The sequence below is a fragment of the Benincasa hispida genome, chromosome 11 (assembly GCF_027475165.1).
Source record: "Benincasa hispida cultivar pf3 chromosome 11, pf3_genome.v1.1, whole genome shotgun sequence".
NCBI lineage: Eukaryota > Viridiplantae > Streptophyta > Magnoliopsida > Cucurbitales > Cucurbitaceae > Benincasa > Benincasa hispida.
In genome coordinates, this window is record NC_143488.1 from 35,973,381 (window position 1) to 36,000,614 (window position 27,234).

Below are 27,234 nucleotides of genomic sequence, written 5' to 3' on the forward strand. Positions count from 1 at the left end.
CGAAACGTTCGGGAGGCATATGACCGTTGGATATGAGCAAATGAAAAGGCTGGAGCATACATCGTGGCAAGTCTTTCTGAAGTCTTGGCTAAGAAGCATGAGCCCATGATTACTGCCTGTGAGATCATAGAGTCCTTGCGGGAGATGTTCGGATAACCGTTCGCACAACTCAAATATAATGCTTTGGAAAACATCTTCAATGCCCGTATGCAAGAAGGAGCATCTGTTAGAGAACATGTTCTCAACATGACAATCCACTTCAATGTGGCGGAGATAAATGGGATAACCATCGATGAAGCCCGTCAGGTTAGCTTCATATTAGAATCTTTACTTGAAAGTTTCCTACAGTTCCGTAGTAATGCTGTTATGAACAAGATTGACTACAACCTGATCACTTTGCTCAACAAGCTACAGACATTCCAATCCTTGATGAAATCTAAGGAATAGAAGGGTGAGGAAAATGTTTCTTCATCTTCTAAGAACTTTTACAGAGGTTCGACCTCTGGAACTAAGTCTGTGCCTTCTTCTTCCGACACCAAAAATGGAAGAAGAAGAAAAGGGAAAATGGGAAACCTAACCCTCCAGCTGCTACCTAGAAGGGCAAGAAGACCAAGGCTGCAAAAGAAATTTGTTTCCACTACAACCATGACATTGGAAGAGGAAGTTTCCCAAATACATGGCAAAAAAGAAGAAGGCCAAGCAAGGTGAGTGTCATTTGCTTGTTTTGGAGACTTATTAGTGGAGAATGATGATTCAGCCTGGATAATAGATTAAGGCACCACTAACCATGTTTGTTCTTCATTTCAGGAAGTTCATGGCGGCAAATGGAGGCTGGGGAGATGAGGATATGAGTTGGAACAGGGCTTGTTGTCTCAACTGTACAGTGGAGGACTCCGGCTTACTTTATAGAATAGATATATTTTATTATAAAATGTATTTGTTGGTCCTGATTTAAAAAGGAACTTAATTTCTGTAAAGTGTTTGATTGAACAAAAATATTCTGTACGTTTTTTTGTGAATAAAGCATTTATTTATAAGAATGGTATAAAACTTTATTTTGCTAAGCTGGAAGATAATGTTTATATGCTAAGACCATTAGCAACTAAAGTCCTCCTAAATACCGAACTATTTAAAACTGTGGTAACTCAAAATGAAAGACTTAAAATTTCTCCTAAAGAAAATGCGATAACTTGTAGAAATACAAGTTATTTTGCCTCTTTTATCTAAAAAAATTAGGAAAAAAGCTCTGAAAATGCGACGAATTGCTAAGAAAATTCATAGAAATAATTGCAGCATGCGATCGCACGCACTTAACGCTTAATCTATTTATTTTAAAGCTAAATCATTTTGTTTAGTGTAGAACGACTGGTGATGCGATCAAATGAGAAATCTCAACGCTTACACATGATCGCATAGCAAGGCAAGTTGGTAACACCAAGCGATGAGACATGGCGCGACACTTGGGCGATGGAGGTCAAATCATGGATTGAGTTGGTGGCTGATAAGAAAGCTTCGCTGTAGAGTCAATGAACTTCTGACACACAGTAGGTAGCACATCATGGTATGGAATTTAGTGCACATTATCAACACAATCATAAGTAAGAGAAGAAAAGCTATCCTTGTCATTTATAAATAGCCATGAAATCGCCATGCAAAAAGGCGAAGAGGGAGGAACGTTCGAGGAGAAGAGGGAGGAACGTGCGAAGATAAGAGTCAAGAGTACACATTCTGTCAAAGGAGCCCCTTTCTTTTACATTTATTCAAAAACCTTAGTGAGGGCTTCGTTTTCCTGTGGGAGCAGAAGAAGATCTCCATCTTTCAATACTTATAGTGAAGTAGTCACTTAGGAAGCCAAGGGAAGCAAGAAATTGTGCACCATGGCTTGACTCCTTTTCTCTATTTTCTATCTTAAAGCGTATTTCCATTATTTAAGTATTGCAAAGACTTACTTCTTTAATATGAATACACAGTCATTTCAACTTTCATTCATACTCTCCTTATTCATTATGAGTAGCTAAAATCTTTCATGGGTTGAGAAGCATCTAGCTAACATGAACTAAGTAATATTTAACTCATGTGTTTCACTTATTTAATGTATGTCTAATGAAATACTTGGATAACTTGGAAGATTACTCTAAGTAGCTTAAATCTCAGTTTGAGAAAATGAGAGATTTAGAACTCATAAAACAAGAAAAGAGGTTTCTTAGAAATAATAACATCTTTTACATTACACATTCATCGCATGCATCCTAGAGATATGATAATGTGGCCACGTACACTGAGAAGTATAAGTTCAAATATTATGTGCATCGCATGAACACATGATTTATATATTCACTTAGGAATAGTTAGCGAACATTCTTCTCAACCCTGTCACGGCATATACTGTTTCACTTAAAAGTATAAACCTCCCATCGCACATAACTTGTTGTTTAAGTTTTACCAAAAATCAATCTGATCTGTAATAAATTGCGTCAAGATCAAGGCACTAGACTACATTGCATACTTGTAAAAGCAATCCTTGAGTTCGACCCTGGACTCATTAGGACTCTAGCTGAGCTTGCACTTGAGTTCAAGATAAAACAGTGTGTTATAGCATCACACTTAATACTCATTTCATCACATGTTATAACGTATCAAAATGCACATCTTTGGCACTTAAGATTAGGACACATAAATCTCAATAAGATTGAGAGACTGGTCAAAAATGGACTTTTAAGCGAGTTAGAAGAAAATACCTTACCTGTGTATGAGTCATGCCTTGAAGGCAAAATGACTAAAAGATCTTTGACTGGAAAAGGTCACAGGGCCAAAGAACCCTTATAACTTGTACATTCAGACATCTGTGGTCCAATGAATGTTATGGCAAGAGGAGGGTTTTAGTATTTCATCACTTTTATTGATGATTATTCTAGGTATAGATATGTTTATTTGATGCAACATAAGTCTGACGCCCTTGAAAAGTTAAAGAAGTATAAGGCTGAAGTTGAAAACGCATTAAATAAAACTATTAAAACATTTCGATCTGATCGAGGTGGAGAGTATTTAGATCTAAAATTCCAGGACTATTTAATAGAACATGAAATTGTATCCCAACTCTCGGCACCTGGTACACCTCAACAGAATGGTGTATCAGAAAGGAGAAATTGAACCTTGTTGGACATGGTTCAGTCTATGATGAGTTATGTTTCCCTACCAGACTCATTTTGGGGTTATGCAGTACAGACTGCAACTTACATTTTGAATTGTGTTCCGTACAAAAGTGTTATTGGAATACCTATGGAATTATGGAATGGAGGGACTGTAGTCTAGAAGAGCACTAAGCATGGGTGCATTGCTGACTCCATTATGAAGGTTGAGTACGTAGCGACTTGTGAAGCTGCTAAGGTAACTATATGTCTCAGGAAATTTCTAACTGACCTGGAAGTGGTTCTAGACATGTCAAAGCTCATCACCCTTTATTATGATAATAGTGGTGTTGTGACTGATTCCCAAGGGCTTAGAAGTCACAAGCGTGGGAAGCACATATAGCAAAAGTATCATCTCATCTGAGAGATTGTGCATCGAGGGGACGTGATCGCCACACATATAGCTTTGGAGTACAACGTTGCTCATCCATTTACAAAGACCCTCATGGCTAAGGTGTTTGAGGGTCACCTGTAGAGTATGGGTCTATAGAACAAGCCACATTTAGTTTAGGGCAAGTGGGGAATTTTGTACTGAGTGTGTTTTATGCCCTAGTTTAATGTTTTATTTGTACTTTTATATTAGTATGACTTTTACACTGTACACTCCATTAGCATTAGGATAAGTGGGAGATTGTTAGAGTTGATGCCCTAAATCTTGTGGGTCCTGTAGTTTGTAATTGTAATGTACAAGTATTTTATTTATTTAATAAAATATGAGATGTTTTATTCGACATTTAGTAGCATTGACCCACAAACCAATAAATTAACATCCAACGTTATCTTCTGTAGCTTAAACATGTATATAGAGACATATAGGTGGATCATGTTTAAGTGATAACATAAATGGTCTGTAGTAGATGGATAAGGTTGGGTACCTTATCCTGATGATACTACGAATATGGCTTGTTTTCTAGATGTTATACAAAGGACCCATGAGCAGAAGTGGATTGTCCGAACTCCATTGTGAAAGAACTCATACATTCACATTCATACTAAATAAATTATGCATTAAATCATTCATATTAGACAATACCTTTGAATAACCTTTCTTCAAGTATATCCCTCGGCCAAGCACGAACGCAATGATCAAGAACTTGAACTTGATCTCCCTTGAACACCAGCAAGTGGAAACTCGATCCTCAAATAGATCCGGATACTACCACTAGATTACCTTGGTATTCTCGGTGTGAGAATCCAAGAGTGGTGGGCTCTGGCTTATTTTGGTTAGAGGGAAGGAGGAAGTTGATCGAGTAAAGGACAACACTATCTATTAGAAGATGAAGTCTATCGCATAGAATGGATCCTCGATCGTTTATATGAGAGCACTATCGTGTAGTCACTCGATAGTGAATCTGATAACTCGTAGGAACATAAGAAAACTGTTTTCATTTTATTCTTCAATTGCCAGAAAACTATGTAACCACCCACAAAGGTTGGTAACTGAGAAAAAGATATTTAATTATCAAATAATTAATAAATTATAAATAAATACAATAACTAACTTATCATATTATATTTATAATCTATAGTTTTATATTGCATCTATGCAACATATAAACCATAGTCATTTTCTCTATTTTATGGCATTTAATATAAATCATATTTATATTAAATTTAATAACTATGAAACTTATTCATAAAAATCATATTTGAATCATATTCAAATATTAGTTCCTCCAATCATACAATAATGTATCAAATACATTATGTCAATTATATTATATATAATTGAATTAATTGAATTATATCATATATAATCAAATTCCCTCTTATTAATTTGAACATTTCAAATTAATCAAAAAACTGATTCTCAACTTGAATCCAAGGGGACCTTATGGACCTGTAGCTTGAAGCTCCAACGATACGTGAATAACTGACTAAACTCTTTAATCACATTATCCACCACCCGTTAACTGTCGGGTACTCCACTAAAGACCGATAGCTGCACTCTTCGCACTACAGATATATTTTTGTGTCCATTGGATATAACCAATCAATAGTACGATGACCCTTCATAAATCGCTAGTAAGTACAGCTGAGCCAATTTACCATTTTGCTCCTATAGTTTCATCTAACTCCTTAAGTACCACTGATTCCTCTAATTAACAATAGATCATAGTCCCACTATGACTAAACCCCTTTCGAGCCAAGAGAGGGTGTGGCACCACATTGTTAAACTCCGAAATCAGCCCTTAAGGAAGCAATTTATCTACTTACCCCTGCTTCGGCCAATATGGTAAATGGACGTTAAGACTGCCTTTTTGAATGGTATTCTTGAAGAGATAATCTATATGACTCAACCATAAGGATTCATAATACAGGGTCAAGAGTAAAAAGTTTGCAAGCTCAATATGTCCATCTATGGATTAAAACAGGCATCTATATCTTGAAATATGAGGTTTGATGTTGCGGTCAAAACCTATGGCTTTAATCAAAATGTTGATGAACTTTGTATTTACAAGAAGATCATTAACGGTTCAGTAGCTTTCTTAGTGTTGTATGTGGATGATATCCTACTCATTGGGAATAATGTAGGTTTTCTGACAAAAATTAAGGAATGATTAGTTGTTTAGTTCCAAATGAAAGATTTAGGTGAAACTCAGTATGTTCTAGGAATCCAAATTATAAGGGATTGTAAGAACAAAACATTAACTCTGTCTTAGGCATCGTATACTAACAAAATTTTTGTCAAGTATTCGATGCAGAATTCCAAGAAAGGTTTATTACCTTTTAGGCATGGAATTGTTCTTTCTAAGAAACAGTGTCCTATGACACCTTAAGAGGTTGAGAAGATGATACGGATTCCTTATGAATTTTGGGTAGGTAGCCTTATGTATGCCATGCTGTGTACTAGGCCCAATATCTACTATGCAGTGGGAGCAGTCAGTAGATATTAGTCCAATCTAGGATTTGATCACTAGACAATGGTCAAAGTCATTCTCAAGTATCTTAAGAGGTATAGAAAACTATATGTTTATGTAAGCTTTGGTTTTCAGACTGACAAGGATTCTAGGAAATCCACATGAGGATTAGGGTTCACTCTGAATGGAGGAGCTATAGTATGACGAAGCATCAAACAAGGATGCATTGCAGATTCCACAATGGAGGCAGAATATGTAGCTGTTTGTGAAGCTGCTAAGGAAGCTGTATGACTCAGAAATTTTCTGGCGGATTCGGAAGTTGTCCAAACATGACTTTGCTCGTCACCCAGTGCAGTGTTAAACTCCAAGGAGCCTCGTAGTCACAAACGTGGAAAACATATAGAGCACAAGTATCATCTCATTAGTAAGATTGTGCAACGAAGAGATATGATTGTCACACAGATTGCCTCAGAGCACAACATTGTTGATCCATTTACAAAGGCTCTCACGACTAAAGTTTTTTAGGGTCACCTAAAGAGCATGGGTCTACGAGATATGAGTCACTTAATCTAAGGGAAGTGGGAGATGTTATTGGGTATATTGTATGCCCTAACATATTGTATTGTATTTGATATTGTGCATCTCATTTTTGATATTTAATACTTTATACTATACTTATTCATTGTATTGTACTTGATATGGTACATCCCACTCATTTTAGGACAAGTAGAAGATTGTTGGAGTTAATGTCCTAAATCGAGTTTATCTTATAGGTTGTAAAGACAAATTATATATCTAATAAAATAAGAAGTATTTTATTAATGTTTAGACTACACTAAATCAATCCAATAAACTAAGATCCAAGGTTATTTTATGAAATTTAAACATGTATGTGGAGACATACAGGTGAATCACATTTAAATGATAACCTAAACAGTCTATAGTAGATGGATAAGTCTGGGTGCCTTATTCTGGTGATACTACGAATACAACCTGCTTTGTAAATGTTACAATTGTTCTAAAATGCTACAAATGATCTGATCCTGATCATTCATGTGGAGACATGTGAGCGGGAATATTGTATACAAGGAGTTTGTATAAAACAGGACCACAAAATGAATAGTCCCTCTATATAACACCGTTGCTAGAAGAGACTTACATTTCATTTGGATGACCGTAGGTAACTTGACCTTAATCTTGAGTGAGTTGTGAACTTTTGTCTATGAGGGCAATCATTTGATTTGTATGGGTGAGAGTGGCCTTGTTAACCGACTCAACAAACCTACCATCTTGGGGACTTATCCGAGTAGGTAGCTGGGAACATAACTACATAAGATGGAATTTATTCCTTTCCCGATCCCAGGGAAAGTAGATAAATTGCTCCTTTAACAGCTGATTTCGGGTCTTGAACATTAAGGCCTCAACTTCTCACTGCTCTGAGAGGTGTTAGTTTATAGTTGGACTATAAACTGTTTGTTCATTAGAGGGATCAGTGGTATTTAAGGAGTTAGATGTAATTACAAGAGTAAAACGGTATTTTGACCTAACTATAGTTATGAGCAATTTTTGAAGGGTCGACTCACTGTTGATTGATTATATTCGTTAACAAAGAAATAAATCTACATTGCGAACAATGCAGCTATCGTTCTTTAGTGGAGTGATCGATAGTTAATGAAAACTGATTAATTTAATTAAAGAGTTTATTTAATTAATCTTATATCGTTGAAGCTTCTAATCTGTAGGTCCATAAGGTCCCCTTGTTAGCTCACTAAAAAGGATATAAGAAGAATGGTTTGAATTGCTCAAATCAATTGCATATTAATGAGATTAATATATATGGTTAATTATAGATGTGATCTATAATTAAGAGAAAATAATATTTGAATAAGATTTAAATATTAAAGAGATATATACATATAAATATGTGATAATTATATGTTAATTAATTCTATATTAAATATGATTTAATATAGTCATTTAATTTATTAATTAATGGTTAGTTAATTAATTAATGGGCTGCAGTTGGTAGTATTCTTAGAAGTAATAATCAAGTGTATAACATCATTTTAAAAAAATTGCAAATATAGCCAAGTCTATCAGCGATAGACTTCTATCATTGATAGACTCTTACTAGTGATATGGTCTATCATTGATAGACTCCTACCAATAATATGGTCTATCACTAATAGACTATTTAAATTTGGTCATATTTGTAATTTTTTTTTACATTATGTTATATCTACTAATACTTTGGGTCTAATGTCTATATATTCAACTGTCTCTTAATTAATTAATTTTTGAAAAGTAGAGACAAATGAACATGTGATGTTTATTTATTTATTAATTAAATATATATATATATATATATTAAATTGATTTAATATATATGGTTATTTAATTATTGGACTAATTAATTAAATAAAAGTTATTTAATTAAATTAGAACTAGAGTAGGAATAGGAAAGACTAAGAGAAGGGGGTCACCCTTCTCTCTATAAATATGTCTACATGGCTCATGTTTGTGATACAGTTGAATTTGGAATTCTGAATCCTAGTCTCCTACTTCTTCTCTCAAAATTTTTCTTCTTTTCTCTACTACTTTTTCTTCCTCTTCAAAGTCTTGGAGACCACACATCCAATTCTTGGGATCCTAGAGAATAACAAGATTTCATTTTGGTGTCCCTTGATCATTGAAGAGACGTTCCGAAGAAGACACAGAGGGAATTGTGAAGAATTTAGGGATCTACAAAGGTAATTTTTAGCTCTTCCTTCTTTTCTTCTCTTAAATGCATGTTAATCTTGATTGTTTATCCATTATGTTATTATCTTTATATCGTATTTTGTTTATGTAAAAGCGAAAACAAAATTGCAAGGCGATCACACGCTTACGCTTGGGATTCGATCCATTCACTTGACATTTGGCATTCTAAGCTAAGATACAAAGATAGTTTTGATATCTAGATGTAGCTAGCTGGGAGGTTAAATGTCATTGTGCTTGCTAGAACTTGTATTACGACTTAGGCTATTTCGGCGAATAGAAGTAATATTTGGAATATGCAATCTATCCCTTTTGAGGAGTATAAGTGTGAGTGGATTATGGAGTATGTGATTGAAGTTGAGATTGTACTTGTATCGGAGGAGCATTCTATTTCTGCAGGAAGCCCACTAACCTATGACATCTCTACATGACTAACCAGAAGGGTTCATAGCATAAGGTCAAGAGAAAAAAAATTACAAGCTAAATCGGTCCATTTATGCATTGAAATAGGCATCTCGATCTTGAAATATGAGGTTTTACGCCACGATCAAAATCTATGTCTTTAATCAAAATGTTGATGAACTTTGTGTTTACAAAAAGATCATTAACGGTTCAACGACATTCTTGGTGTTGTATGTGGATGATATCCTACTCATGAGGAATGATGTAGGTTTTCTAACCAAAATTAATGAATGGTTGGCTGCTCCAAATGAAAGATTTGGGTAAAGCATAGTATGTTCTAGGGATCCAAATCATAAGAGATCGTAAGAACAAAATGCTAGCCTTGTCCAAGCATCGTATATTGACAAAATGTTTGTCAAGTATTCAATGCAAAATTCTAAGAAAGTTTCTTACCTTTTAGGCATGGAATTATTCTATCTAAAGAACAGTGTCCTATGACACCTCAAAAGGTTGAAAAGATGAGATAGATTCCTTATACAGCTGCAGTAAGTAGCCTTATGTATGTCATGTTGTGTACTAGGCTCGATATTTGCCTTGCAGTGGGAATGGTCAGTAGATATCAGTTCAATCCAAGATTAGATCATTGGACAGTGGTTAAAGTCATTCTCAAGAATTTTAGGAGAATGAGAAACTATATCCTTGTGTATGGTGCTAAGGATTTGATCTTTACAGGATACATTGACTCTAATTTTTAGACTGATAAGGATTCCAAGAAATCCACATCAGGATCAGTGTTCACTCTAGATGAAGGAGTTATAGTATGGTATAGCATCAAGCAAGTATGCATTGTAGATTCCACGATGGAGGTAGAATATGTAGCTGCTTGTGAAGCTGATTAGGAAGTTGTATGGCTTAGACATTTTCTACTACATTTGGATATTTTGCCAAACATGACATTGCCTGTCACTCTTTATTGTGATAACATTGGTATAGTGGCAAACTCCAAGGAGTCTCGTAGTCAAAACGAGGAAAGTACATTGAGCGCAAGTATCATCTCATTAGGGAGATCGTGCAACGGGGAGATGTGACTACACACAGATTGCCTCGGAGCACAACGTTGTTGATCCATTTACAAAGGCTCTTATGGCTAAAGTTTTTAAGGGTCACTTGGAGAACATGGGTCTATGAGATATGGGTCACCTAATCTAGGACAAGTGGGAGATGTTGTTGGGTATATTGTATGCCCTAGTTTATTGTATTATATTTGATACTGTACATCCCAGTTATGTTATTTGATACTATATACTCCAGTCATTGCATTGTATTTGATACTGTACATCACACTCACTTTAGGATATATGTCCTAAATCTCATATGTCTTATAGTTTGTAAATACAAATCACATATCTAATAAACTAAGAGGTATTTTTTTAACATTTAGATTGCATTAATTCAATCCAATAAACTAAGATCCAAGATTATTTTATGAAACTTAAACATATATGTGGAGACATACAAGTGGATTATGTTTAAGTGATAACCTTAATGGTCTGCAGTAGATGGATAAGATTAGGTACCTTATCCTAGTGACACTATGAATACAACCCACTTTATAGATGTTATAATTGTTTCAAAGTTCTACAAATGATCAGATCCTGATTGTTAATATGGAGACATGCAAGCGAGGGTATTCTATACGAAGAGTTTGTATAAGATCGAACCACAAAATCAATAGTCTCTCTATATAAAATCGTTACTAGAGAGACTTGCATTTCACTAGAATGACCATAGGTGACTTGACCTTAATCCTGATTGAGTTTTGAATTCCTGCTTATGAGAGCAATCCTTTGATTTGCATGGGTGAGAGTTGAAAGAATCGAATCTAGCAGTGAAAGTGTTTTATTAGAATGTCCTGCATCTCGCAAATCAATTTTACATTAAACAAAATCATTATACAAAATAGAATATATAAATCTGTAAATTAGCATGCATTAGGGAAAATATTAAAATGATTTTTACCTTTATAGATTCCCAATTTCCACGGACAGTCCTCTCCTAGCTTCTACGAACAAATTTTCAACGATCTTGATCACGAACAATTTCTTGAACAATCTCGAACATTACCATGAGTACCACGAGAGTAACCTCATTATTCTCTGGGATTCCAATAGAGGGATAGGTCGTATCCAACTATTGGGAGCGGGAGAGGAGAAAGGGCTTTTGGAGAATAGAGATGATTTTTTTTACGGCTTAGGAAAAATTATGCACAATAACACTATGGTATTGTGTATTGTGTTGTATATATTTCCAAAGGGCCATAAGGAGGTCTTTATATAGAGAAAGCGCCAAACACTATTCCTAATATTTTCCTTTTCCATAATTAATTAAATAATATTTATTTAATTAATTAACACATTTAATTAAATAACACTTATTTAATTAATTAGCTCTGATGGATAAAATGAAGCATGCATAGTGGAAGCAATGGATCAATAACGCTCTAATTACATTAAATAAACTAGGACTAAGCGTGCAAAGAGAGTTAGAAATACAACCTTTGTAGTTTCCAAAGGAATCTTCGTCTCTGTGGGCAATTGACATAACCAACGGTAAATCCTCGCTATTCTCCAGTTGAAGAACACGGTTGTGGGACTGAATTTTTAGTGAAAAATAGGGAATTTCACTAAATTATTTAGAGAGTAAAAAAGGTTTTTGTGGAAGATTAAATTGAATATTTAAGGCAGCATTAGCTTTTAATAATTGAAAAGTAAAACCTATTTATAAACCAAAAACATGCAAAAATCTTTCTTGCATATTCTCGACCTCAAATTCCATTAACATGAAAAAATTAGGTGTCAAGCTTTGCATAAGCCACTTCAAAACCCACTTAGTTAGTGGGAAAATCCAACAATTGGATTTTTCTACTAACTAATTTTTTATTAAAAAATTATTATAAATGAATTTTATTTAACAAAATATTAAATACAGTTTTCATATTTTAGAAATTATTTAATTAAAACAATTTTATTAAAATAAAATAAAATTTTAATATCACATATTAAATTGACTTTGATACCTAATTTTGATTGGTCACATTAATAAATTTTTAAAATACCTTCATGCTAATATTTTATTTAAAATCTTATAAAAAAAAACTCTCTAAAATAAAATAAATAAATAAATAATTATTTAATTGTAAAATCCCTAGTTATCTGTATGTAACTCAAGCATGTATGTGGTGACATACAAGTAGATCATGTCTTGAGAGATAACCAAAATGGTCTGTAGTATATAGATATAGGAGGGAAACCTTATCCTGGTAACGCTACGGATATGGCCCGCTTTGTGGAATGGTCACAAGTATTGTGACTTGTTACAGGTGGTCTGATCCTGATCATTTGTGTAACAGACATGCGAGCGGGGGCATCCTATACCAAGAGTTTCTATAAGACTTGACCACAAAGTGTTAACATCTCGTTATATAACACCGTTCATGATGGAGACTTCACTTCACTAGGATGACCATAGGTAACATGACCTCAATCCTGAGTGAGTTGGGAACTCCTGCCATTGAAGGCAGTTCTTGATTTGTATGGATGCGAGTGGCTAGGTTGCCGATTCAAACCTACCATTTTGAGGATTCATCTGATTTGGAACCTGGGAACTCAGCTACACAAGATGGAATTTACTCCTTCCCCGAAGCAGGGGTAAGTAGATAGATAGTATCTTAAATGCTGATTCTAGAGCTTGAACGATGTGGCGCCACACACCTTCTCTTGGCCCGAGAGGTGTTCACACATAGTTGGACTATGTTGTATTGTTCATTAGAGGAATCAGTGGTACTCAACGAGTGAGATGTAACTACAGGGTCAAAATGGTAATTTGACCCAGTTGTACTTACGAGTATCGGTGAAGGGTCATTGTACTCATGATTGGTTATATCAGATGGACACAGAAATATATTTGTGGTAAGAAGAGTTCAACTATTAGTCTTTAGTGGAATGCCTGATAGTTAACGGATGGTGGATCTTGTGGCTAAAGAGTTTAGTCAGCTATTCACGGACCGTTGGAGCTTCGAGCCACAGGTCCATTAAGTCCCTTGGGTAGCTTGGATAAAGTCGAGAATCATTGTTTGGGTCAGTTTGAAATGTTCAAATTGACTAGAGGGAGTTTGATTATATATGATATAATTGAACTGGTTGATTATATATGATATAATTGACTAAATGTATGAGATACATTATTTTGGAAGATATAAATATGATTTATATCATATGGAGGAGAAATTACTATAGTAGATATGTGATATCAAACTATAGGGTAAGAATAAAATATGATTATATTCATTAATTATTAAATTGGTTAATTATATGATAACTGGCCTAAAACTTCTCTCTGTCGTGTGTTAGTGGGAGCAACCGCATTCGGTTATGGTAACCGATAAATAAAATGAAAATTGTTTTCATTTTGTAAATAGTTCAAAAAATTCGCAATTGGTGTGAAAACGTGACGATCGCATAGTTCGAGAGCCTATACGATAGTTGCTCATCGCCTAAACGATCGCACACCAGTGCCTAAACGATTACACGCTCATCCCTAAACGATCGCTTAGCTTTCCTAAACGATCGCATAGTGTGCTGCATTTTCTAAACGATACCTTTTATTAAACGATCGCTTAGTAGAACCTACACAATCGTGTGGCTTCTTCCAAACGATAAGCACATAGCTATATGATAGCTCATTTTCTCTCCCACTTTCTTATCGTCTACATGATTTATTCTTTCCTCAATCTTTACCAAATTCACCAGAGACCACACTTTGGATTCTCACTTCGAGAATACCGAGGGCTCCATTTGGTGGTGTTGTCCCCGCTGCTGTTCACTTGTTTGTGATTGTTCGTGTTGCTGTCGTTTGTGTAGACGATTGTGCTGGTGCAACCGACTGCTTTGCTGGGCGATAGAGTGCGAGTGGAGGTTCTTCCGCTGCATCTGAGTTCAAAGTTTGAAGAGGGTCTTCAACTGGTATGAGAACTCTTTCCTTTGTATTTTTTATTGTTTGAAGCATGCCTTTAATTAGTGTGAATTTGTATAACTATCTGTTAGAATGTATATGTTGTATTTCGGTCACAATGAATTCGGAAAGATCCGAACGCGCTCATGGATGCTCTTTGTTGCCAGGTTCTGATATTCCAATTTCATTGTTGCAACGAATTATGTATACATTCTTGGTGGGTGCATGTCTGCTCTGTTTAATCGTTAAATTGCTATGAATGTGTGGATTAATGGATGTTTTCGTGGATGTTAGCCTCGATTTTATTTAATTCTCTTACATTTTCGATTGTTTGTAAAGGCCCCTGCGTTTTTGGGCATTAATAATCGTTAATCGAGTCTGTAATTCAAAGTTTGTTTGAGTCTTGAGTCGTTCGTGAAGAAGATCGGAGCAAGAGTTGCAGTTCTTCGAGGAAGGAGACGATCAAGGGTTGATCGCATCATGTAGACGATGGGTAAGCGATCGTTATGTATCGGGTCATGTAGACGATGGGAAGCTCACGTATCGTTTTAACACATGCGCGCACTAGACGATCGTTTAGCTTAGCAAGCTTCATCGCTTAGTACTTGACTAAACGATCACTTAGTAACATAAGGTAAATCGTTTACCTGTCACCGCGTTAAGCGATCGCTTAGACGATCAGGCTTTGCAGCCTCGTTGTCGTCTACGCGATCGTTTAGTTTTTGTGTCAATCGTCTTGTGTGCGTTGGGCGATCGTCTACCTTTGGCGTTTACTACACGATGGAGTCCTCCTGGCGGTTCAAGACCCGGTTCGCTCGATGAAAAATGTAGTGGATAGGGTTATTTCATCCCGGTTTTATTTTGTAAAGGCTCATCCCGATCCATTAATCCTTAATTTATTACATACGATGTATGGTTTTTATATGTCATATGGTATGCACATATAGTAAATCCCAGCTTAGGTTATGCATTGGTCATGCATCATCTCTTTATTGTAAATGTTATAATTTAGAAAAGCATGATTTAATTGGTCATGCATCATATAGTAAGAGTTATATTTATGCATGCATAAAAAGCATTGACATGCATCATCTTTATATTATAATTGCTATAGTATAAGGGTGAATGATAGCATGTTCGCTTGGTTATTACACGTTAAATAAAAGTTATGTATAGTAATGACTAGACATTGCATGAAGCATGCACATAGGTTACTTTATAAATGTTATAAACACCTTGTTGTGCACAATGGTTTTTTAGTTGTTTCTTTTTAAAAATTAAAGAGAAATTAGAAGTAAAAGAAATAAGAAAGACATGCATGCTCACTTAGGTTTAATTCATGGTTTTAAAATGTTTAAAACATGGATCACATAGACCTAAGATCACGGTTCTAATATGATTAGCAACCCTAAGGCTTTAATCTTTTTCACCAGTTTAATAGGATTAAATTGACTCATAAAAGTTTAAAGTGTAGCAAATCTATCTATAAGGGACCTTTTGTCTAAGGCGGGTTCTGTCTAGGCTGGGGTATTTAAGTTGACGAAAACGTAACACCCCTACCTGGGAACTTACCTGGAAAGGTGAATTAGATAGATTTGATGCATGCATGCAAGTTAAGAACAATCCATTAAAGTGTTTAAATGTGACTACTTGAACTTGTTCATATTTCATAGACAAACGTTGTTTATGAGTAGAGTTTAAAAAGATGACTTAGACTAAAATCAGTAGCTGGATTTTCTAGGTTAATGAACCCCTAGGTAGAACATTAAGTGAGAGGTACTTAGGGCATAAGATGCTTCACTTAAACCTTCCAGGTTTCTCCTAAATAGTCCACACTGTGAGATCTACCCTCGGCCTCGAGGCACTTTAGCGTGTCCCCCTAACGGATGGTGTTTGGGTAGGTCAATATCAAGGTAGATGGAGAGAGTTTTCATAGTAAGTGGGAGCGGAAAGTGCGACAGCATATCCCTCGGTCTCCCTCGTTAGGTTGAATAAAGTTACTGCGCATCGCCTCGAGGCACCCTGGTAGTGTCCCCATAAAGGATGGCAATATTGCGTGTTTCTTTATTTGATCTCTTGTAAGAGGATAAGGTAACTTAGTCTTTTATCCTAATCTGCATCTTCCCTACGGTGGGCTCATTAGGGCGAGACTTTGGCACCGAAAGCGAGGGGTCACACTTACGCGGAATTGTTAAAGGTTAACAGTTCTAGACCGAAAAATGGTGGTTGTTAGGTTCAGTTCTAAGAGTTGGTTCTACCTAATGGTTGAGATCTCATCCCAGGGAAAGGGGCATCTGATCACCCCACCGGTGACGTTTGTCCTGCCTCACTGGGGCATCATTACAAAATAGAAGTCTTTAACTTAGGGTACTTGAAACTATTTTGCAAAACTGATTGGTTAAAAGTGGTTTAGCAAATTCTAATAAAGTTTTGTTCGTATTTTCAGCAACAACTTTTTCAAAATAGCAACATCCACATTAGCTTTGCTAAACGCCGAAAAATTAACTGTCGAAAATTTCGCGACATGGAAACATATGATCACGACGATCCTAATAATCGAGGATCTGATGTTCACTCTTAAGGAGGCTTGTCCTCCTATTCCAGCTCCAAACGCCACTTGAAATGTTCGGGAGGCATACGAGCGATGGACATGGGCAAACGAAGGTCCGAGCCTACATCTTGGCATGTCTTTCTGAAGTCTTAGCCAAGAAACATGAGCCTATGGTCTCAGCGTGTGAGATCATGAAGTCCCTGCGGGGGGAAGTTTGGACAACCGTCTGAACATCTTATGCATGAGGCTCTTAAATATATATTCAACTCTAAAATGGAAGAAGGCACCTCTGTTCGTGAACATGTGCTTAAGATGATGGTCCATTTCAATGTGGTGGAGTTGAATGGATCTACCATCGATGAGGGCAGGTAGGTTAGCATAATCTTGCATTCTTTGCTGGAGAGCTTCCTACACTTTGTTTGCAATGTGATTCTTAACAAAATGAAATATAACCTTACAACTCCTGAACGAGTTTCAGACCTAACAATCTTTACTGAAAAAGTAAGGAAAGGAAGAAGGGTGAGGAAAATGTTGCTTCATCCTCCAAGACGTTCCATAGAGGTTCGACCTCAGGGACAAAGTTTGCGCCTTCTACTTCTAACTCTGCAGAGGGGAAGAAGAAGAAGGGTGGTAAGGGAAAAGGCAATGTGCCTGCTAACCCACCGTCTGTTGCCCCAAGGAGGCGTCCATCGGTTGAAAAGGAAAAGTGTTTCCACTACAATCAGGATGGACACTTGAAGAGGAATTGTTCTCGCTATTTGAAAGAGAGGAAGGCCGCCAAGGCTAAGGCCAAGGCAAATAAAGGTAAATATGATTTACCTGTACTTGAAACTTGTTTAGTGAAGAATGATGATTCTACCTGGATAATTGATTCGAGCGCCACTAACCACGTTTGTTCTTCTTTACAGGGGATTAGATCCTGGCGACAGTTGGAGGCTGGTGAGTTGACGATGCGAGTAGGCACCGGGTACGTCGTCTTAGCTGTGGCTGTGGGAGGGCATCAATTAGTTTTACAGAATAGGTTTCTAGTTTTGATTGATGTATATATTGTTCCCGAACTTTAGAGGAACCTAATTTCTATAAAGTCTTTATTGTAATGTAAATATACTATTTCTTTTAATGTGGATAAAGCGTTTATTCATAAAAATGGTGTTTTTATTTGTACAACAAATCTGGAATCTAACTTATATGTGCTAAGGCCGTTAGCTATTAATTCCCTCCATAACACAGAATTGTTTAAAATTGTTGTAACTCTAACAAAATGTCGACGTATTTCTCCAAAAGAAAATGCCCATCTTTGGCATCTTCGTTTAGGGTACATTAATCTCAATAGGATTGAGAGATTGGTGAAGAATAGACTTCTAAGTGAGTTAGAAGAAAATTCTTTACCAGTGTGCAAGTCTTGCCTTGAAGGTAAGATGACTAAACGACCTTTTACTAGAAAAGGTTATAGAGCCAAGAAGCCTCTTGAGTCAGTATATTCTGACCTTTGTGGTCCTATGAATTTGCAAGCCTGAGGTGACTATGAGTATTTTATTAGTTTTACTGATGATTACTCCAGGTACGGGTATTTTTATCTTATGCAACGAAAGTTTGAATCCTTTGAAAAGTTCAAAGAGTTCAAGGCTGAAGATGAAAACGTACCGGATAGACGGATTAAAACACTTCGATCGGATCAAGGTGGAGAGCTTTGGACTCGGCATTCCAGAACTATTTGATAGAACATGGAATCGTTTCCCAACTCTCAGCGCCAAGTACACCTCAACAGAATAGTGTAACGGAGAGGAAAAATATGACCTTGTTGGACATGGTTCGTTTGATGATGAGTTACGCTTCCTTACCGAACTCGTTTTGGGGTTTCGCAGTGGAGACTGCGGTATACATACTCAACTAGTTTACATCACTTTTGCATTTGAGGTTGCTCTGTACATATGCTTGAGGCAAATCCCAAGAATTTGGAACCATGGTCGAGGTCGTGCTTCTTTGTAGGCTACCTCAAAGGTACACGAGGGGCTTATTTTTATGATCCGATGAAAAATAGGATGTTTGTTTCAACGAACGTTACTTTCCTGGAGGAGGATTATATAAGGGAGCACAATCCACGAAGTAAAGTCGTGTTGCGTGAGCTTTCCAATGAAACGACTGAAACTTCAACAAGAGTTGTTAAAGAGCCTGCTACATCAGTAAGAGTTTTTTTTATAGGAGTTCATCTAGTAGGTCGGTTCCACCTCAAGAGTCGAGGGAACCTCGACATAGTAGGAGAGTTGCGAACTCGCCCGTTCGCTATTTGGGTTTCATGAAAATCCTTGCTATGGTAGTAGATGACGATATTGAGGATCAGTTGTCTTATCAGAAGGCAATGAAAAATGTTGACCGGGATGAATTGGTCAATGCCATGGATCTTGAGATTGAGTCGATGTACTTCAACTCAGTATGGGATCTTGTAGATCAGCCTGATGGGGTAAGACCTATAGGTTGTAAATGGATCTACGAGTGCAAACGGGGTGCTGATGGGAAGGTACAGACCTTTAAGGCTCGACTCATGGCAAAGGGTTATACCCAGGTAGAGGGAGTCGACTATGAGGAGACTTTCTCGCCTATTGCCATGTTAAAGTCGATCCATATCCTCTTGTCCTTTGTAGATTATTATAATTATGAGATCTGGCAAATGGACGTCAAGACAGCCTTTCTGAATGGAAATCTTGAGGAGGCCATTTACATGGTGCAACCCGAGGGATTCATAGCCCAAGGTTAAGAGCAAAAGGTTTGCAAGCTAAATCGATCCATTTACGGGCTGAAACAGGCGTCTCGATCATGCAACATACGATTTGATACTGCAATCAAGTTGTACGACTTTGACCAAAACATTGATGAACCTTGTGTTTACAAGAAGATCATCAATGCTTCAGTAGTCTTCTTAGTGTTATACATAGACGATATACTACTCATTGGGAATTATGTAGGTCTATTGACTCTAGTTAAGAACTGGCTAGCGACCCAATTCCAAATGAAAGATTTGGGTAAGGCTCAGTTTGTTCTTGGTATACAGATCTTTCGGGATCATAAGAACAAAGTGCTAGCACTGTCTCAGGCATCGTACATTGACAAGATGTTGCTCAAGTACTCAATGCAGGACTCCAAGAGGGGCCTACTGCCGATTAGGCATGAAGTCACTTTGTCTAAAAACATGTGTCCTAAGACGCCTCAAGAGGTTGAAGAGATGAGATGGGTCCCATATGCGTCTGCCATTGGTAGTTTGATGTACGTGATACTCTGAACTCGTCCAGAGATCTGCTATGCTGTGGGCATAGTCAATAGTTATCAGTCTAACCCAGGCCAGGGTCACTGGACCTCAGTGAAGAACATCCTCGAGTATCTTCGAAGAACGAAGGACTACATGCTCAAGTATGGTTCTAGGGATTTGATCCTTACTGGATATACAAATTCTGACTTTCAGACTGATAAGGACTCTCACAAGTCCACATCAGGGTCAGTCTTTACTCTCACCGAAGGAGTTGTAGTGTGGTGAAGCACTCAGCAGGGGTACATTGTCGACTGCACTATGGAGACAGAGTACGTAGCGACTTACGAAGCTGCTAAGGAGGCTGTCTGGCTCAGGAAGTTCTTGACAGAACTGGAAGTTATTCCAGATATGTCTAGGCCCATTACTCTATATTGTGATAATAGTAGGGCAGTGGCGAATTCCAAGGAGCCGAGGAGTCACAGGAGCGACAAGCAAATAGCGTGGAAGTATCATCTGATCCTCGAGTAGGGCATCGAGGGGACGTGATCGTCACGAAGATCGCTTTGGAACACAATGTTGTTGACCCCTTTATGAAGGCTCTCACGGCTACAGTGTTTGAGGGTCACCTACGGAGCATGGGTCTACAGGATCGCTCGCGACTGGACTAGGGCAAGTGGGATATTTTCTTGTACTTGGCATTTATGCTCTACTTTATTGTTTTGTACTAGTTTTATGTACACCCCACTTCGCTTTAGGATAAGTGGGAGATTGTTGTGGTTGATATTTACTTCACATCTTGTTTTATGCTCAGTTGTATGTTTTATTTGCTTTACCACAAACTAATAAACATGAAATTCCTAGTTATCTGTATATAACTCAAGCATGTATGTGGTGACATACAAGTAGATCATGTCTTGAGTGATAACCAAAATGGTCTGTAGTATATGGATATAGGAAGGAAACCTTATCCTGTAACGCTACGGATGCGGCCCATTTTGTGGAATGTTCACAAATGTTTTGACTTGTCACAGATGGTCTGATCCTGATCATTCGTATAGGAGACATGCAAGCGGGGGCGTCCTATACAAAGAGTTTGTATAAGACCTGACCACGAAGTGTTAACATCTCGTTATATAACACCGTTCATAACAGGACTTTACTTCACTAGGATGACCAGAGGTAAGATGACCTCAATCCTAAGTGAGTTAGAAACTCCTACCATTGAGTGTAGTCCTTTGATTTGTATGGGTGCGAGTGGCCAGATCACAGATTCAAACCTACCATTTTAGGGATTCGTCTTATCTGGGAGCTGGGAACTCAGCTACACAAGATGGAATTCACTCCATCCCTGAGGCATGGGTAAGTAGATAGATAGCTCCCTTAAGGGTTGATTCCAGAGCTTGAACGATGTGGCGCCACACACTTTCTCTTGGCCCGAGAGGTGTTCACACATAGTTGGACTATGTTGTATTTTTCATTAGATGAATCAATGGTACTTAAGGAGTGAGATGTAACTACACGGGCAAAACAGTAAATTGGCCCAGCTGTATTTACGAGCATCTATGAAGGGTCATCGTACTCATGATTGGTTATATCCGATGGACACGAAAATATATCTGTGGTAAGAAGAGTTCAGCTATTGGTCTTTAGTTGAATGCTTGACAGTTAATGGATGGTGGATCTCATGGCTAAAGAGTTTAGTCAACTATTCACGGACCATTGGAGTTTGGAACCACAAGTTCATTAGGTCCCCTGAGTAGCTTGGATAAAGTCGAGAATCAGTGTTTGGGTCAGTTTGAAATGTTCAAATTGACTAGAGGGAGTTCGATTATATATGATATAATTGAACTGGTTGATTATATATGATATAATTGACTAAATATATGAGATACATTATTTTGGAGGAATTTAGATATAAATATGATTTATATCATGTGAAGGAGAAATTACTATAGTAGATATGTGATATCAAACTATAGGGTAAGAATATGATATGATTATATTCATAAATTATTAAATTGGTTAATTATATGATAATGGCCTAAAACTTCTCTCGATTGTGCGTTAGTGGGAGCAGCCGTATTCAGTTATGGTGACCGATGAATAAAATGAAAATTATTTTCATTTTGTAAAAAGTTCAAAAAATTTGAAATCGGTGTGAAAACGTAACGATCGCATAGTTTGAGAGCCTATACAATAGTTGCTCATCGCATAAACGATCGCACACCAGCGCCTAAACGATCGCACGCTCGTCCCTAAATGGTCGCTTAGCTTTCATAAACGATCACATAGTGTGCCACATTTTCTAAACGATCGTCTACCTTTTATTAAAGGATCGCTTAGTAAAACCTACACGATCGTATAGCTTCTTCTAAACGATAAGCACATAGCTATACGATAGCTCCTTTTCTCTTCCACTTGCTTATCATCTACACGATTTGGTCTTTCTCCAACTTCTACCAAATTCACTAAAGAACACATTTTGGATTCTCACTCTGAGAATACCGAGGGCTCCATTTGGTGGTGCTGTCCCTTCTGCTGTTGACTTGGTCATGCTTGTTCGTGTTACTGTCGTTCGTGTAGACGATCATGCTGCTGCAGCCGACTTCTTTGTTGGGCGATAGAGTGCGAGTGGAGGTTCTTCTGCTACTTCTGAGTTCAAAGTTTGAAGAGGGTTCTCAACTGGTATGAGAACTCTTTCCTTTGTATTTTTTTTATTGTTCGAAGCATGGCTTTAATTAGTGTGAATTTTCATAACTGTTTGTTAGAATGTATGTGTTGTATTTCGGTCACGATGAAATCGAAAAGATCCGAACGCGCTCGTGGATGCTTTTTGTTAAGAGTTCCTTCACCTATAGATCACGGGCTCCAACGATCCGGACTAACTGATCAAACTTTTTAACCTAGTTAATCAACATTCGTTAACTAACAGAACTGTCCACTATAGCCTGTAGTTGCACTCCCCTCACTGTAGATATATTTTTTGTCCATTTGATGTAACCATCATCGATAAGTTGATCTTTCATAGGTTGTTCGTAACCTCAGATAGGTCAATTATCGTGTTACCCCTGAGTTACATCTTTTCTCCTTAAGTACCACTGTCCTTCTAATGAATAATTGATTTAGGATCTTAATCACTAAATACATTCCCTCTCAAGCCAGCGAGAGGATGGGACCTCTTGTTCAAGACTCGGGATTAACCCTTAAGGGAATAACCTTTCTACTATCCCTAAAATGGTTAGGAGTGAATTTTATCTTGCAAATTCTATGTCCCGAGCTATCTACCCAATCTTATCCTTGAAATGGGAGGCATATTGAGCAGTGCTATTGAGCTTACCTTCACTTATGCAAATCAAGTGACAATTCTGAATAAACAGAAGTTCATAGATAGTTCAAGATTCAGACCAAGTTATGAAGGTCATCAAGAAATGAAATTAATCACTGTTAATAGTAAACAGCGTTAACACATAACAGTGATTATTTTATGGTCAGTCTTACACAATCTCATCATGTAAAACACCTCCACTCACATGTCTCTACATGAACGAACTGATCACATCGTTTATGACACTTTACAACATTTGTAACAATCATAAACCGGGTCGTATTCAAAAGTATTTTCAGAAATAGGTACCCAACCTAATCCAAGTACAATATACTGTTTAGGTTATGTTACTTGAACTTGATCCAATTTATGTCTCCACTAAAAGTCCAAGTATTCATTACAATGGCCAAGGGTTTGTAGTTTATTGGATTTAGAGTTATTAAACAATCAATTCATTCTCATTTAACAACATTTGTCTGAATAAACTTCATATATGTTTATTGTTTAGAAACTACAAGTTTTAGGACATACAACCCAACAAACTCCCTCTTGGACTAAAACTCCTAGTGGGTTACAACAAAGTTGAGTACTATGAGAGAAATCAAAATACAATAAACTGGGCATCTCATACCCATTATTTCTCCCACTTGCCATATTTATTCTACCTGTAGTCCTGAACTCTTCAGGCGACCCTCAAAAATCTTAGCTGGGAGGGCCTTTGTAAAAGGATTAGCAATATTGTGCTCAAACGCTATTTGTCTCACAATAACTTTTCCCTTTAGCACGATCTCAAACCAACATATTCAGCTTCCATTGTGGATTCTACAATGCAGCTCTGCTTAATACTTCTCCATACTATTGCTCATTCATTTAGAGTGAGCACCGATACCAAAGTAGATCTCCTAGAGTCTATATCAGTCTGAAAATCAGAGTCAGTATATCATGTAATGATCAAATCCTTATTTCCATATATGAGCACGTAGTTCCTCATTCTCCTAAGATACTTGAGAACATTTTTAACAACAGTCCAATGTGCATAACCAGGATTGGACCGATACATACTGACAATCCCTACTGTAAAGCATATGTCTGGACGAGTACATAGCGTTGCATACATCAAACTTTCGACTACTGATACATAGGGAACCCGACTCATATCCTCAACTTCTTAAGGTGTCTTAGGACATTGTTCCTTTGACAAATGTATTCCATTCCTAAAAGGTAAATTACCTCTTTTGGAATCCTGCGTCTTAAACCTAGACAACACCTTTTCTATATAAGATGTTTGAGACATAGCTAGCATTCTATTCTTTCAGTTTCGAACTATTTGAATCCCAAGAACATACTGTACCTCTCTAAGATCTTTCATCTGAAATTGGATTGCTAGAAAATTTTTTATATCAATTAGGTATCCTACATTATTCCCAATAAGTAGGATATCATCTACATGAAGGAATCTCAACATGAGGAGATCCTTGAGCGGAAGCGGATGTTCCAAATTCCATTAATTATCGAATATAGAATTTACAATAAACATACAAAAGATATATGCATTTAACATTAAATTACAACATGCTTTTAAACAAGAAACAAGTTCAAGAGAACCCAGGAGTGGTGAGCGCTAGCTATTTTGGTTAGGAGGGATTTTGTAGTTTGGAGGAGGAAGACGATTGAAGAGAAAAGCACTAGAGTTTTTGTTCAATCATGTAGAGAAGCAAGTCTATCACATAGACTCTCTTGAAATCACCTAGTCTTTCAATCGTGTAAATGCTATGATGTGGAATAATAAAACTAAATTTTATTTTATTCCATTTTTCCATAAAACTGCTTAACATCCCACTAAGGTGGTTAGAGAGAAAAAGGAAATTAATTATCATATAATTAATAATTATAAATAAATATGATAACCAACTTATCATATTCTATTTATAACCTATAGTTTTAATATTGCATCATATACAATATAAACTATAGTTTTTTTTCTCTATTTTATGGCATTTAATATAAATCATATTTGTATTAAATTTAACAACTATGAATCTTATTCATAGAAAATATATTTGAATCATATTCAAATATTTGTTCCTCCAATCAAACTATAATGTATCAAATATATTATGTCTATTATATCATATATAATTAAATTCTCTCTTATTAATTTGAACATTTCAAATTAACCCAAAAACCTATTTTCAACAAAATCCTTTTAAGCTACTAAGGGCACCTTATGGACCTATAGTTCAAAGCTCCAATGGTACGTGAATAAATAATTAAACTCTTTAATTACTTTATCCACCATCCGTTAACTGTCAGGCACTCTACTAAAGATCGACAGCTGCACTCTTCACACTATAGATATATTTCTGTGTCCATTGAATATAACCAATCAACAGTACGATGACCCTTCACAAACTGCTCGTAAGTACAGTTGGTCCAAATTACCGTTTTGCCCCTGTAGATACATCTAACTCCTTAAGTACCACTAATTCCTCTAATAAACAATAGATCATAGTCACATTATGACTAAACCCCTCTCGTGCTAGGAGAGGGTGTGCTGCCATATTTTTCAAGACCCGAAATCAACCCTTAAAGGAATAATTTATATACCTACCCCTGCTTTGGGGAAGAAGTGTGTAGTTGAGGTCCCAGCTCCCCAATCAGACGAATCCCCAAAATGTTAAGCTTATTGAGTCGGCGATCTGGCCACTCTCACCCATAAAAATCAAAGGACCACCCTCATAGGTAGGAGTTCACAACTCACTCAGGATTAAGGTCATATTACCTATAGTCATCCTAATGAAATGAAAGTCTTTATTATGAACGGTGTTATATAATGAGACTAAACATTTCATGGTCCGGTCTTATACAAACTCTTTTGTATAGAACATCCCCACTCACATGTCTAATACATGAATCATTAGGATTAGATCATTTGTAGCACTTCACAACATTTCTAACACCTACAAAGTGGGTCATACTTGTAGTGTCACCAGGATAAGGTGTCCTCCTTATCCATATGCTATAAAGTCGTGGTTTGTTCCATAGACCCATACTCTGCAGGTGACCCTCAAACACTGTAGCTGTGAGGGCCTTCGTAAATAGATCGGTAACATTGTGCTCTGAAGCTATCTTCATGACAATCACATCTCCTCGATGCAAATCTCTCATATGAGATAGCATTTTCGCTCAATGTGCTTGTCGCGCTTATGACTCCGAGGATCACGAGATTTAGCCACAGCACCATGATTATCACAATAAAGTGTGATGGGCTTTGACATGTTTGGAACAACTTCCAGATCAGTTAGGAATTTCCTGAGCCAAACGGCCTTCTTAGCAGCTTCACAAGCTGCTACATACTCAGCCTCTATGGTGGAGTCCACGATGCACCCCTACTTGGTGCTTCTCTATACTACAACCCCTTCGTTAAATTTGAACATTGATCCTGAAGTGAATTTTTTAGAATCCCTATCAGTCTGAAAATCAGAGTCTGTGTATCCTATAAGAATCAAATCCTTAGAACCATACACAAGCATGTAGTCCCCCGTTCTCCATAGATACTTGAGGATGTTCTTAATGGTTGTCTAGTGATCATATCCCCACTACATAGAAGATGTTAGGTCTAGTATATAACATCGCATACATCAAACTGCCGAAGACAGATGCATAGGGGACCCGTCTCATTTCATCAACCTCTTAAGGTGTCTTAAGACATTATTCCTTAGATAAGGTAACTCTGTGCCTGAAAGAAAATAGGCTCCTCTTGGAGTTTTGCATCGAATATTTGATCAACATCTTGTAAAGATACAATGCCTGAGACAGTGCTAGCATTTTTTTTCTTTTGATCTTGAAAGATCCGAATACCAAGAACAAGCTGAGCCACTCCTAAATCTTTCATT